Here is a 15,459-nt window from a genome sequence, read left to right on the forward strand (position 1 = left end):
CGGGGGGCCCCGCGGGGTCCCGGCGGCGGCGCGGGGTGGGCAGCGGCTGCTGCCGAGAGGGGAGGCGCCGCACGGCCGCGACACCGGGCGTGCTGCGGGGGGCAGGCTCACCTTGCCTCAGCCGGTCTGTGTGTGCTCGTTAACAATTGGCCAGTACCGTGTTTATCCTGATAATGTTTTCAATTACAGCGAGGCATTTTCAGGCTGTATTCCTGGAAGTGGGATGCTGGATGGGTCGATAACGTTTGCACATGTGCTTCATGCATGCATCATCAGGAGATCAATATGATTGTGCTAGTATGGAGATTTGTATCACACCTGTTCTCTGACATCACATAGAAACAGCTGCTGTTTCTTTTATTTATCCCCCCCCCCCCCCTTCTTTTTTAAATGCTAAATATTGGATATGTGTGTAACAACATGCCAGGGATATATTGTATAATCAGAAATGCTTTCTTCTTTCTCACTGTGTGCATTCCTGTATGAATCCCCCACCCCTTACTGCTTTGCCAACAATCACATTTAAATTGCCAGAAAAACAATAGGGTCGATGTATAACTGAATTGTCAGGCAGCACACAAAAAGAGTGTTGTTCTCAGCCTGACAGGTTTTAAAACTTCTTTCTCCCAAGAAGTGTATGCATTTTAATATGTGTTTTTGGATGTGAATCCGGTCTTTGCAGCTGGCCCTGATCTTGTAATAATAAAACCCTGTATGTACTAACATCTCAGACTCTCCGAAAGTTCACATTTAGCTCTTAATTTACATAAAATGTATGTCTTTGTCCTATCTGTAATATTGCTGTAGCTGCAACAGATTCCATAATCCAAAATATTAAATGGCTGGTCTCTGAGGAAAATTGCAGCAAAATACTGAGTAGGAGGAAAAACAATACCCAAGTGTAACCTCATGTGACATGCATACATACATACATATACCCGCACATGCACACATACATATACATCTGGGTAATATTTATTTTGTGATACGTCAGTACTCATTGTAGTAGTATAATGTATTTCCTTTTTGCTCTTTTCCCCTCAATGTGCTGCCTCTCAACAGAGGAGTGGTTGCTTCTATCAGGAATGGACCACCTCAAGACCCTGTCTTCGGTAAGGAGCATGTCTGCATTAAAATTTCTGAGGATGTGGATAAGACTCCAAGCAAACCCAAATTATTTGGAAAGGATTTGGATGTTGGGCAAGTGAAAATGGGAAGGCCTAGCCTGACATTTCCCAGCCTAACATTCTAGTGAAAGGAAAAGAGACTCAAACACCCTCCTGTGGTCCTGGATGTATGCATCATCCGATGTAGTTTCTCACACAACTGGCTTCTTCCACAGAACAAGTACTCAAATAAAGGTAGAACGTCCTCTTCTGGTAGGAGAGAAGACTTGTTAGCCTCCTGTGTTCCCGTCTAATTTTTCTGATTATCACTCACACAAAAAAAAAAGGTCCTGTTTCTGGAAAACTGCACTTTTACAAAGGTTCCCCTCTTTTGCATCTCAGATACCAGATTTACGGAATTTTTTATTATTTTTTTTAAAGTATAGGGCAATACAAGCCTTTTCTGTAGAAATTCCATGTGCTGTTTCTCAGTGACAAGTAGCATAAAAATTTGGATTAGAAAGGTTCATTTCTTGATTTGGTCAAGACTTTTCCATGAAAAACAAGCAAACCAATTTCTGATAAAACTATGCTCCAAAATATATTAACTTAATTCTAATATTAGATAGTAGATTTCTGTGCTATTACACTGAAACTATTCCTACATGAGTGAGACTGTTAGACATAGAACTTGTATGCTATTGGTGAGTGTTGTGTTAATTAGATGAACACAGATGTGTTAAACAGTTATTTTTTCTTTAAGTTGACCTAAAAGTGGATGTCTGTTTTCAGGTTGTGGACAATGGAATGAGTTAAGAGGTAGTAGGGATCTTACCTAATAAATACCACTGGTAAAAATTGCAAAGGCAATATAAATTTAACCGTCAGTAGATGTTTGGCAAGTCACATCTGAAAAGCTGTCATCTCTTTTGACCAAGACAGCTGGAAACGGGTACGCTATCTGAAACTTCTCCCTGTGGTTCAGTGGAAGGAAGGAACTGAACATCATCAAGCAGTCCTCTTGTAGGTATGCAATCTGTAGTTTTAATAATCCACCCTGTGATAGGTGCTCACACTGTCTGGAGGCTACCCTAAAGATTTAGCCTGATTCATTGTGGTTCACGGGAAGGATAGGACAGTATGATAGGGACAGTGAATCAATATGGAAAGTTTCAGGTAGCCCATGGAGATTTAGCAATTCTCTGTGTTTGTGGCTTTGTTTGTACTGTAGAAAGGGCACGTAGACAGGTGGCATTCACATTTAAAATCAGATAAAATTGATGTATATGTGGTATGAGCCAAACCGACCTGTTTCCTACTTTTTATTCGTGATTCAAGGGAGTAATAGCAAAATTGTGTATCGCTCTACAGTTTGGTGGATATTTTCCCCTTGTTGTAGGCCAGAACAGGACAAGCTGTCTTAGACACTACAAAACTATTTTCTTCTTGTGTTGGCAGTACCACAAACCAGCACCTAGGAAGTGCAGCAAGCCTTATTATTTAGTACCCACTGCAAACAGGATGTGATGTGGTAAAAGAAAGTTTAATGCATGAGTGGAATGAAAAAAGTTGCTAAACCAGCTAGAAAAGCTTTCCAGGTTATTGAAAACTTGGACAAAAGTACTAAATTCCAGTAGAAAATAGGAGTGGAAAAAATGGTAAGGAAAATATTAAAATCATTAACTGTCTGAGGAAGTTAAATGAAAATGATAAAGGAGTATACTTATCTATTGCTTTACTGATCTGATCTAGCGATCAGATACTTTTCTGTATAATTTCAGAGAACAGAAAACAACTAGAAATGTGCACAGGCCATGGAATTTCTAGGGCAGAAGAGGTCCCTCCCCTTGTTGGGCCTGCAATTTTGTCAGCAGCGGCAGGAATTCTGACATTGATTCTAAATGAAATTTTGGAAAAAAAAAAAAAAAAGAAAATGTAGTTATTGGTGAAAACCTGCTTGCTTGCTCTAAACAGCCTTTTGGGATGCCAGTGTTTTAGGGGAATGCCTAAATGCCAAAAAGGCAGTACCACCAGCTCTAGATAACCCATTTCCACATAAACGCTTAAGAAGTGGTGTAGTGGGAGGGAGCATGGAAAGAGCAAAACTCTCAGAACAGCCCCTGGAAGGCCATTTCAGCTTGGGCAGCATCAAGCTAACCTTTGGCTGTCTCAAGACATGTGCTCAGTGCAGAATGGCTCTTGCCCAGCTTCCTGACTGGCAAATTGCCCTTTCTACTTCCACAACTCTGCCAAGTGGAGCTATGTCATACTTGGTGATAAAACTTCGGATTTTTAAGTTATAATTATAGATGAAGAGCATGGTGCTTTAGGAATGGTGGGGTTATGTGTGGTTATTGTACTTTTAAGGTCTGGAACATTTTGTATGGCAAGCTTCAAAAAATGTGCTGGTTGGCAATCATTTGTAGCTGGAACAGGACTGGAGACTAAACCCAAGTTTCAAATGGGGATGGATATAGTTTGTAAATAACTACTGTCAAAATTCAATTAAATTTTGCCATTATTTTATTTTTCTTCTTGTTAGCTTGATTCTATTAAAGTTAATGTGGAGGGCATATCTGATTCATTGGGTATGTGAAGTCACATCATTTTCTAATCCAAAAAAGGCTTTGTTCAGCTGTAGATCCTGGCTTGGAGCTTAAACGGAATCAAAATCACTGTTAAGAGTGATACCCATAGCCAGCTGTGACAAGTTGAATATAGCATGGCAAAAAGGGTAACAAATGGACAATTTCCAGCTCAGTGCATATATCTGGTGACATACTGGATCTTGTTTCTAGACTGAGAGAGTAGGTGCTTGAGAACATCAAAGTTACAGCCTTGTTAGGGACAGGTCATTAACTTCTTATTGTGAGGATTGTGTTTGCTTTATTGCCAATCAAGGAAGAAGATCAGTTTTAATGGGTAACTTTCAGAGATTAATGGAACCAAATGGACTTTAGACTGCTGTTTAGTCACTGTCAGCTTACTGGAACATTATCAGAATTGTCCTACATAGTACATATTGATAAACTCCAAATGTCATCGAAGTATAGCACGTGAGGAAACGAATGAACTAGACAGAGACCTCAGCAAAAATAATAATCTAAATGAGACAGATTGTGACAAATTTATGCTTTCTTTTGGGATGTGTTGCATACAGGTTTTTTTTGCAGTGGAGGCCCTGCATGGACTGACTGCTCAGAGGTTGCTGGCTCCACAGTATGTGCTGGGAGAATTGTCTCCCTCCAGCAGCACAGAAACTGGCTTATGTGCTCCTAATACTCCCCCAAGAAAGGGGGTCTAGGAGGAGCCCCGTGGCACCTGTTCTGTCCACTAACTTGACTAGTTCACATATGCTTTCTTTTACACTTGATCAAGAGGTGACTTGAGGAGCCAGAAGCCCTGAATCGAAGGATTGATATCCAGCCTGCCAGTCCTTAGGGCATGTAAGTTCCCTTCCTCCCTGAATGCCTGGAAAAAGACGAGACCGTGCATCTTCTGTGGACAGGGTAGCGAGTTCTCATCTCATCTCAGGGTATTTCTCTGGTTTCTGAGATGGCAATCCCGTTTTCAGGTCTTTCTGCAGAACGATGACACTTTGCAAATAATCTTGTAAAAAATGAAAGCTGAGATTCTGGTAAGATGCCTGGATTCCAGTAGCTAGTGTTTTAAGAAGAACATAAAATAAGTCCTTGGTAGAAACACTAGAATTTCCAGCTGGGAAATTTAGGCTTGCAAAGTATGGGGCTGTACAGGCCTTGAAAGGTGTGAAAGCACAATAGTAAAAGTGCCCTACTTTATGAAAAAGTGGTTATCAGAGAAAGACACTTTCCTTCATATTAATTTACAGAAACTCAAGAGCTTTTGGTGAAGGGTCAGAAGAGAAGGAAGGGAAAGGGTAGTGTAGGGGTAAATAATGGAATAATCAGAAAATCCAGAGAGGATTCTCCAGAGCAGAGAATCAAAACAAGGCTGATTTATTAGATTCCCATTGCTGTTCATGGTATTTTGGAAGAGAAAAAAGAATAAAATAAGGATCTTAGAATGGATTGTAAGGGAGATTTTGAGGAATAACTTGAAAATCTGAAAATACATTAATTTAAAACAATGTTCACTACTCCAAACTGATTTACATCTATGAAAAATCCATAAAATAAGAGAGACCTCTTGAGGACTAAGGATGAACTCCATTAGCTCTTTGACTTACACAGAACTTGCTCATCTATTGGTAAAAAAAAAAAAAAAAAAAAGAAAATGGAATAAAGTAAAGCATTCCTGAGAAGACCTACGTCAAGGTGGATTTCACATCCATTAGGTGGGAAGAAAGTGTATCCACAGCCGCGTGAATGCTTTATCCACAAAATTTTGAAGCATGCTTTAGTAACCTGCTACTAGTAAGACACAAATCCTTGAAAGAATTCATTCTGAAGTATCTCAGAGGTGTAGACATAATGAATCTGAACAGTAAGAGAGTTGTTTAAGCATCAGACTCCGTGTGCTATTTGACTCAAACTGCAACATATCAAAATTTGATACTGCAAGTGAAGTGACTGACTCTTTTGAAGAAAATAATAGCATATCAGCTATGTAACTTATGATGTCTGGAACACTTACAAATTAAATGAAAGTACTTTTTTTACTCTAGCTTGTTTAAATATGCACATAAGTTTTAAGGGCTTCTTTAAGCCTCCTAAAAACTTTGTTAGCACATGCTTATCACTTTTATCCTGCAGCAGGACAGTTGCAGGCATTTTTTGTCTTTTTCTGGTAAATTCTAATAAAAGTGCAGTATGAGGGTGTTGACTGTATTAATCTTACTTAAAAAAAAAAAAAAAAGGATAAAAACTCCAAAGTGTACTTGGAGCTTCTCAGGAATAAAATTATCTTCGCAGAAAAGGGAGGTAAAATATTGGACATGTTCCAACCCCAAGTTAAAAGAAGTTACAGTTTGACACAAAGATGAATGTTCACAGATGAAAGTATGTCTGGATGTGGGGAGAGAAGGTAGATTGTAAGGGTTTATTTGCAATTTTTTTTTCTTTACTACATTAATATTTTGCTTAAAGTGATAGGATGTTTGTGATTCGGCTACAGCAATGTCCTTTTAGATGCAGAACCAAGATTATCTTCAAATCTGATCTCTCTTTTTTGAACATTCCTGTTCAGGCAAGATATACAGGTAGAGGTAATTCCTTTTATTAAACTAGGACCCATCACTTTCACAGGTACATGGTTATTATGCATGGCTTGTTATTTAAGCCAAACTCTGCCGCAGTAATTCCTTTTTTATGCTGTAAACATGCTTTATCTTTGAAAAAATTGTTCTTTTGTATCTGGAGGAGAAGAGGCATCCTTTCACACCTTCTTTTATATTAATATCTTACAGTCAGGCAAGTTTTATTGTTCCATAGACTCAGCCTGAGAAAGATTTGTAAGTGGAGCTTTGAAGGCTCGGAGACACAGGCAGGGGAAAAGGACAACACTTAGGGTTTTTTTGCTTCATGAATTGCTCCTGCAAGAAAAACTAGTGGTGTGAAGTAGAGGCTGTACCCTGTATTTGGACAATGGGAATTAGCACCACATTGAAGCAGAGCACACTGGCTTGCCTGTTGCTGCTGCTCCTGCTCAGGCTTGTCCTTCAGGCATAACCCTCTAGTGGAACGGGATGGGATTTCAGTCGCATGTGGGAAATGTCTCAAGTTTTTCAAACGGATGCTCCTCCCGAGACCACTCTGATTGTATCTGAGCTTCGATGCCCTGAAAGGGGGCATCTGATGCCCTGAAAGGCCGTGCAGAAGGAAGATGTTTAGTGTGCAGCTATCCAGAGGAGCATTTCTGCCATGCCCCTTGAGGAGTGTTCCCACCAAGCCCATGGGAACCCTATGGTCTGGGGTCTGTGAGGTGTGCTGCCCTTTCACACATCCTGCCTCTGCCCAATTAACTTATATCACATGGAGGAGTACACATGGTTGCTCTAGATTCCCTCAGGAAGCCTCACCTGCTTTTCTGTTGCCTTCTGGGCTTTGGTGGCCATTCTCCTGTGGAGAAAACAGAAAATAGCAAACTTTTATTAATCTGAATTCCTTGTAAAGTAAGCAAATAAAAATCATCTGCAGAGATCCCAGGCTAAAAGGAAAATAGAAACTCCAGGGTTTTTCTTAGGGACATGGGTGAAGGAACATCTTCAAGATCACAAAACCGATTCCTTTTAAGTTTAGATTGTCAGTAGCTACTTCTTTTGACTCCCTTCTCCATAAAGTTCACCAGATGACCTTTTCACACTATGATGATGCCATCTCATTTTGTTCCTGGAGGGGCTTTCTTTCCCCAGGTATCTGCTTTTAGGGGAAGGCAGAATTTGACGTAAACAGATCAGTTGCTTTCAGGAAATAATTGTTACCACTGACTGGGTATATTAGATGCTGCCAGATTTAAGGGCATTATTTGTCCCATTAGAAATAGTTGGGAACCAAAGAAGCAGGTTCCATTTCTCCCGGGTCTTAGGCAGTTAAATGTTTTGCAAGAATACCTTCGGGAGTCCACTGCTAAGCAATAAGGTATTGGATATAAATAGACTAACATTGTACATGTAAGGTTAATTTGTAAAGGAGAGAGATGGATTTGGGATTAAAATAGAACACAGCAGCTGTAAAATCACTACTGGTCTTTCTTGTGTCATTCTGCGAGACTAATACTGCTTTGTCCTAGGTCACTGTAAATTTACGGTAATGATAATGTACCTGCATGTTGTAATCTGAGCCCAGTTATGAATGACATATTTGGTCCTGGGCTATTTTGAAGCTCTGCTGTCAAATACAGAATGTGCATCAGGTAGCTGCAGGGAAAATGCAGTCACCAGCACTGGGATTGCCTGTCTGATAAAGCAGATGGGGGAGGACCCACCCGTGCTCTGTGCTGGAGGTGGAGGGGAGCCTGCCACTAGGGAGGGGAGGAACATGCTGCCTCTCAACAACATGCCATCTCTGCTGTCCCATTCTAGTAGTTCTGGTGGCATGTGCTGAAAGAGGGCACAAAAGGCTTCTGCCTTGTGACTCTTTCCTTCCACTCCTTGCCACCTGTGGGGCAGACGGGAAGGGGAGAAGGACAGGTGTCTGTGCAGGTGAGGGTACACACCAAGTGGAGGCATGGAGTAACTTCCCTTGCTGCCCCTGAAATCAGGAAAGACCACGGCTGTGCAAGCAGCCGCACCTCTGCTCTTCTACTCCTCAACAGTTCAGTACTAGCACCAGTTGTTACCTGTCCCAAGCCCCAGTTTCATGTCCACAGCTGCTTTCATTCCTCTTCAGGTGGGATACTCATGCCAGGGTTGTGCAGAGCATTGCCTCCCAGTCTAACTTAAGCCCATATTTTCAGATTTCAGGGAAACCTTGCAAAGTAGCTATGCAATTTGTTCTTATCATTTGGGGGATGTATGAATGACAGACTCTGAGTACCTACGCTGTCATCTATACGGGTGTGACAATGAAGCTTCTGTAAAGCTTCTGACATTGCCTGCTTTAGCAGGGGGTTGGACTAGATGATCTCCAGAGGTCCCTTCCAACCCTGATCATTCTGTGATTCTGTCATAAATCACCCGTTTTACAGTAGGTCGACAGCTTGAAAAAAGGCAAGAAACTTGGTCAATGAAAAGACTTTACAGATGCAATGCATAGCCAGGCATGACAGTTAAATTAACATTTCAGCATGACATAGCCACCTATATATTTCATTAGGCAGAACTTGTAAAGGGCCTTGTGGAAGCACCATCTGCTGATTTCCAATAAAAATGCAAATGCCGTGGAAACTTTCTGCTGTTTGTTCTATGTTGAAATGGGCTCACTGCTAAATGCTAAACCCAATGTGCTTCCAGCTTAGATCCAGATTTGAATCAGAATGAGTTGTTTATGTTGCTTTGTAGTCTATGGAGTGCTTTTTCTTTCCTATGCAAGTTGGTGGAGAAAAACTACTACAACCTGAACTTCTCCTCTGTGCTTTCCGGACCATGTGATGTATCATCTACAGCATCGTTCCTAGTACTTTTAATAATGACTCTTCATGATATTTATAAACATCCTTGGAGATTCCATTTCCTGATTACTTACATGATAATTATACAAAAACAAACCACCTAAGTCTAGTACAGGGCCAAGATACAGTATGCCAGCTGAACACACGAGACAAAAAGCAATGACTCATTTCTCCAAGTCATTTATAAACAAAAGGAAGAAACATTGTCAAGGAAATAGTGATTGAATGGGTTTTCATAATCCTTTGTAGGTAGAACAACATGGAATACATGAAACCCAGCAATTGTGAAGGGGATGTGATATTTTACTATATTGAATCACATGTGAGAAGAACCAGGGCATCCTATTGCATTACCAGATTTCTTGTTATGTGTGGGCAACTCTCCTTCATCTTACAGGATTTGGTCTGAAGAGCTCAAGAGAGGGACATGCCTTGTGCTTCAAAGTTAATGAGAGTATCGCAAGTAATGGTGAGAGCTGCCTCATAATGCTGCAGAATGATTTTACAGAGAAGGTACAACATGACTGTCTTCCTCAGACTAGTTATATAAATGAAGTTTGTGGGACTACTCACATAAGCAGAGTGAGAAATATTTGACCCATGATCTTACATATCAAATATCTTTACATATTATTAACAATCTATGAAGCTGGACATAAAAATGTGACTTGTTAATGCCAAACTTATGTCATGTGGAACAGGAAGAGAAAGAACAGAGTCTTTCCTATATGGCTTGTCAAGACCTTTTTCAATAAACTTGTGAGTGGCCCATGGCCATAGGTGCAGATTATATATTAGCTTGGAGGCAGGTGTTTCCGTGGCTGCAGGGAAACTAGTGCCAACATGAATTCACAGACTGTATCCACAATATCCACATAAAAGTATGTGTCAGTGCTTGCAGTAGACAACAAATAGAAGTAAGCTTATGATGCTGGAACAAATTTCCTATTTACTGAAACTAAAACTGGAACCATAAATACTACAGCTGGAAGATTATTTTTGATCTCTGCCACCATTAAGATTCCCATCTCAGACATTTTGCTTGTAATAGTTCTGTTTCAATATGTAAAAACATGAAAGGTAACAATTTTTCCCTCTCTTTGATTTGTTCCTCTCTGTCTCTCACACACATGGAGATAAAGGGTAAAAGAAAGGAAAGAAGTTTCAGTTCTTTATCTGGGACACAGAAATGATGATGCTGAGTGGACTGCTGCCTGAGCACAGTAGACTTTGACAGAGATCACCTCTGCCAGAAGTCTCTGAAAAGGACTGAGAAGCCCCAGGGCAGACAAATATGGAATAACGTGACCACAGGGAAGATTCTTCATTGTGGTAGTCAGTTAGTGGTTAGCTCTGTGTCTGAAATGTGCATTGATGCTCTTGCTCTTAAAAAGAGAGGGTCTGTCTGCCATATGCAACTGCAGTGGTTTTGACCTGTCACAGAGTCTAAGCCTTTTGAATCCCCCTAAATTCTTTGCCTGGGTTTTTATCTTGTAGCAATCAGTTTAACACTTAAATAAGCAGGTCTTTTCATCACCCCTAAAAATAACTCCTGTTCTGATGGAAATGTGAATTAGAAACATATAATTCGAGACCACAGACATTTAGATTCTTATCTCTGATCATTTTCCATTGAATTTTCCAGAAAGGAGTGTGGAGAAAGATATGATGTACAGCACAAAATGCTTGGAGTATCAGTTGGAAACATTTGGAGCTCTGTGCTTCGGTGCTGCTTTTTTTGTCACCATGAGCTGCCTGAGATGGCTGTGTGCCAAGGGCGGGTGGTGGTGATGGAGGGAAGGAGTGGGAAAACTTCAGCCCCACTTTCTGCACCTGCAGTCCCTTGCTGTCTTGCTTGCCAGCCTGTGTTTGTGTCAGTGTTGTGTCCAAAGGTGATGGGAGGCTGGGCTGCAGCTGGGTAGGGTGACACACCTCGGGGGGCACAGCTTGCTCCTGGATGGGTTGCCTGCTTGGGTGAGGAGAGAATGCTTCCCAGGGCTGCATAAGCCACTGAAATGTCGCTTGAGGCTACGTTAGATGATTATTTCCTTTTTAATATTTTAAATGGGTTGCCTTTTAAATTTAATGGTCTCCTTGTTGTTTTATGAGGACAAAGGGTAAATAAGATTGTTTTTGTTTGTTATGGGATTGCCTAGTGACCATCTGTGGGCCTTATTGTGGTAGCCATGGTTCAAATTTAGAGTAGTTCCTAATTCTCATATCACAACATCTGAATAGACCAGACAGATGAAGGGTAAGAAAAGTGGCAGAAAGTACAAGCAAAATAGGAGTATTCGACATACATCCTTCATACCGTTTTGTTTTATGGTATATGCTTGCACAGTGGCTGCTGGTTTTATTTATTTCCAAGCTAAATAGTCCTAACATTTTAAGGCTATGGAATCCTTCTCATGGTTGTAACATGCTTATCAGCTGTCTCCAGTCACTTTCTATTTCTGTTAAATCCTTGCTTAGGTGGAGTAATCAGAACAGAACATAATATTCAACATGAGGGCATACCACTGATTTGCATAACAGCATTCAGATATTTTCAGTATTATTCCTCATTACTTGCTGACCAAGGCAGCTGGAACAGATGTTTCCCCTGAGCTGTACACAATGACATCTAGCTGCTTTTCTTGAGTGTATAAGCAATGCAGAAATGGTTCAAATTATGCTTGCTATTGTACATTGCTTCCTGAATTAGTGTAGTAATATTATTTATTATCTGCTCACGCTCTGCCAAAAAACCTCCCACTTTTCACAATGGGCTATGTAAATGGGGATGGTGCAAGGCTTCCCCTCTCTAAGACTTCAAAAATTGTGCCTTTTTGATTAATGTATTATTATAACTTTTCTTTGCTGAATTTTTGGACATGGAGAAATTTCCAAGAGCTAGGAATGGCTGCAGAGAGCCAAGACTTGGGAGGTTGTGTAATTACTACATACTCCTCATCTTTCATAAGACAGGCCTAGATTATCTACAGGCTGCAATTCTGCATGAGCTGAACACTTAGGCTTGGTAACTAACTTTTGCTGCTTCCCTTTCCCTTTTCTGGAGCTCTGCCTGAAGGATAGTCAGCCACACTTTCTGTGGAGACTGCTAAGGGGGACTTTCTTCCAACCCTTTTTAAACAGACACTTTGAGTATTTTTAAATATAAATAATTTAACAGAGCCTAGCCAGAAGTTCCTAATGTTAATGCAACCATAGCATCTTGTTTGTAAAATAACAACCAAGCCAAATGCATTCAGTCCTGAGGCTTTTGCCATGACGTATACATATGATTTAACAACCTCCCCCCCGCCCCCAAATGATGCATAACAAAACAATAGCTAACATGTACTTGTGGGATAGTTGTATCTGTAGAAATCTAGAATACAGAGTTTCGCAACTATACAGAGTTAGTATAGCACGGACAACATTTATTGTCACAGTATTTGTGCTTTTGATTTTTTATAAGAGTAATTTTGTGTGTGAAAAGGATTTGTCAAGAAAGTGAATATTATGTTGTTTCTTATGCCTTATTGTCAAGTAACAGACTCACATGTTGACTACTGCACCTGCATATACCCTTTGTTTTATGTTTTGAGGCATGAAAAGGAACAATTCTGTGGTATCCCATATTGAGACGTATAGAGCTGGCTTCAAGATGGTGCAGACCTGTATGAAATGAGAAAGTTTGAGGGCTTTGTGAACTTTTATGGAGGATCAGTAGAAAGCTGTTTGGCACAGGTGTTTCTGTAATTGTGATACACTGGAAAAATTCAGCATGTTCAAGGGCACTTATGCTGTGGCTACAGCTGTTCTAATTCATACTTCTGCATGGACGATGTGGTGTTTTAGTGTTAGCACACTTGGTTGTGTAATATAAAACAAGTAGGAAAGGGAATATTACTTACACCAAAGTGGTGCTCTTTTTTTTTTTTTTTTTTTTTTGTTGTTGTTGTTGTTTTATGAGTTTTTATCCCTTCTTATGGCAAAAACTCTGTCATGACAAAGTGACTGGGATGGAGAATGCCCAGCTATCTCCTAACACCTCCACTTCTCCCTGCTGTTCATCTTCATGTATCACTTGGTTTCCCTGAGCTAGGAAGCATAAGGCACAAATGCAGAGGGAGAGACCAGGGTGGGGGTGTTTTGAACCTCTCCTGCAGCACTGAAGTATGGCAGTGTAAGCTCTTCTTTTGCTCCCTGGCTTTATCGTATGTTCCTGTGCACTTAAAAGAAAAAGGGTCTTGAACTCCAAGGTGATTGGGTTGCACTGAATTGGTTTCAAATCTGTCAGGGTTGTACTGTGTGCATCTGGTGATCTGAATTAATTTCAGAATAGGCACTGGCATTATCTTTGCTGCTAGTATCTAACTTTACTATATAGAGCAACAGGTTTATTTTGACAGAGAACGAGGGCATGGACCTTGCCTAAAGGAGAGTCCAGTTTGTGCTGGAAAAAGCATTTATGCAGCCTACACTCTGAGCTGGCAGTCTGCTGTTGCTGGGATGGATGCTGGCTCAGGGAGACCTGCCTGAGTGGCCAGTCTGATCCTCTACCTGTCTGGCTTCTCTGGATGATAGGGAGGTTATTTTGTAGTGTATTAATCGTAAAATAGGATTGTGCATCTGTAGCCACTTAGGCATTTGCACAGCCGTTGGAGAGAAATTTAACAGCCGGTGGTAGACTTTATTCCTAGTAGGTCTACAAAAAGTGAAGCTACTGAAATACACTTTCTTACAGAGCAGTATTTTCTGGTTAGATTCCCTAGTGTCTAATAACTTACAGACTCATGCCACAGCTTTTGCAGTGACACTATTTTCTCATTCCGGCTATCTGTTTTCACGAAGCTCACAGAAACCTAACATCTCTGACAGTGACTCTCCTCTGCCATGTTTGTTAATTAAACTGGGTAATGGCTTCAAAGGCTTTGAAGGACGGCCAGACTCAGGGAGAGAGAAATACACAGATGCTTAAGCATGTGCACAGACACACACATACATGGAATGTTCAACATAATTAGACAAATAATCTTAATTTTTCTCAAAAAAAGAGTCTTAGAATATGAAAAGAGAATAAGGAACAAATCTGGTGGAACTAATGGGGAAAATTCTGTAACATAAACAAAAACTTTGCTTGAGTTAGATCTGATTTCCCTGATGCTTCTGGTTCTTTTTTTCATTAATCTTCTTGTGTCTATAATGATTTCAATGTCATTCATTGTCTTATTCACAGTGGTGTAAGTGAACAGTGAATCAGGCCCAGTGGAATGAAAAGAAAGTCTCTTGGTAAGCGTTTCTGTTGTAACTGTCAGCAGTGAGACATACAGGAGCGGTACTCTTTTGGACAGTTTTAATGTAAAATTCACCATTGTTTTGGAAGCCAAACCTTTTGCAGGAACTACAGTGGAGTGATACCAATTTATGCCATACACCAAGCAAATGAAGAGCTTTAGCTTATGTATTCTAACATTCACTCTACTTGTTATAATTTTCATCATACCTAGAGTGACACTTGATGAAGTTCTTGCAGTGGTTTGAATTACCATCACCTGACTTCCATTTTAAAAAAGTTAGATGTTTAGTATGCATTAGTTGGCTAGCCTCCTGAGGGAAAGAAAGAGGAAGAAGGCAGTCATTTTAGTGATGATTTTGGGATGGAAGAAATTGCATTTTGGAGGTACCTTTGTAGGCAGCTTAGACTAGTAACTGAAATTAGATGCACTCCATTTGAATCGCTAATGGAAGGTAGGACAAATACTAGCTAGAGCCTCTGCTGACACATGACACACAAATATGTTGAAAACGTCTTACCCAGAGACTGCCATGCTTAATATGGCTTGAAACTTCTTACTACTTATGCAGTATCTACCTATTATCATGTGCTTAGATATTTTAGTTCTTTTCAAAGATTTACAAGTTGTTGATGATGGAAGAATTCCTGTTGTTGCTGTTGGTTTCATTAGGAACAGGTTCATGGTGCTAACATGCTTCTCATGTATCTACATGGTAAATTTAGTATCACCCTTAAGAAGATATTCATGGTACCCAAGTGTTTCTAGAGTTCTATCATGTTATGGCTACGAATGACAGCACCATTACTTTTCCCAAAGAACAGTTCTGCAGTGGGGAAACTTTGAGAAACTGTTTTTTGTCATAGTATTTTCTCTCCTTTAAACAATATTTCTTATTAGATGGCTCCATCAGTCTTCTTGTGGAAGGGTGATAACATCTTAACACACAGAAGCTAACATCCATCTTCCATTTCTGTCTCATGATTCATACCTTTTGTATTTGCAGTTTCAGTGTGGTTAAAAGTCGACAGGTATACAAC

Source organism: Falco naumanni, chromosome Z (assembly GCF_017639655.2).
Source record: "Falco naumanni isolate bFalNau1 chromosome Z, bFalNau1.pat, whole genome shotgun sequence".
Lineage (NCBI taxonomy): Eukaryota > Metazoa > Chordata > Aves > Falconiformes > Falconidae > Falco > Falco naumanni.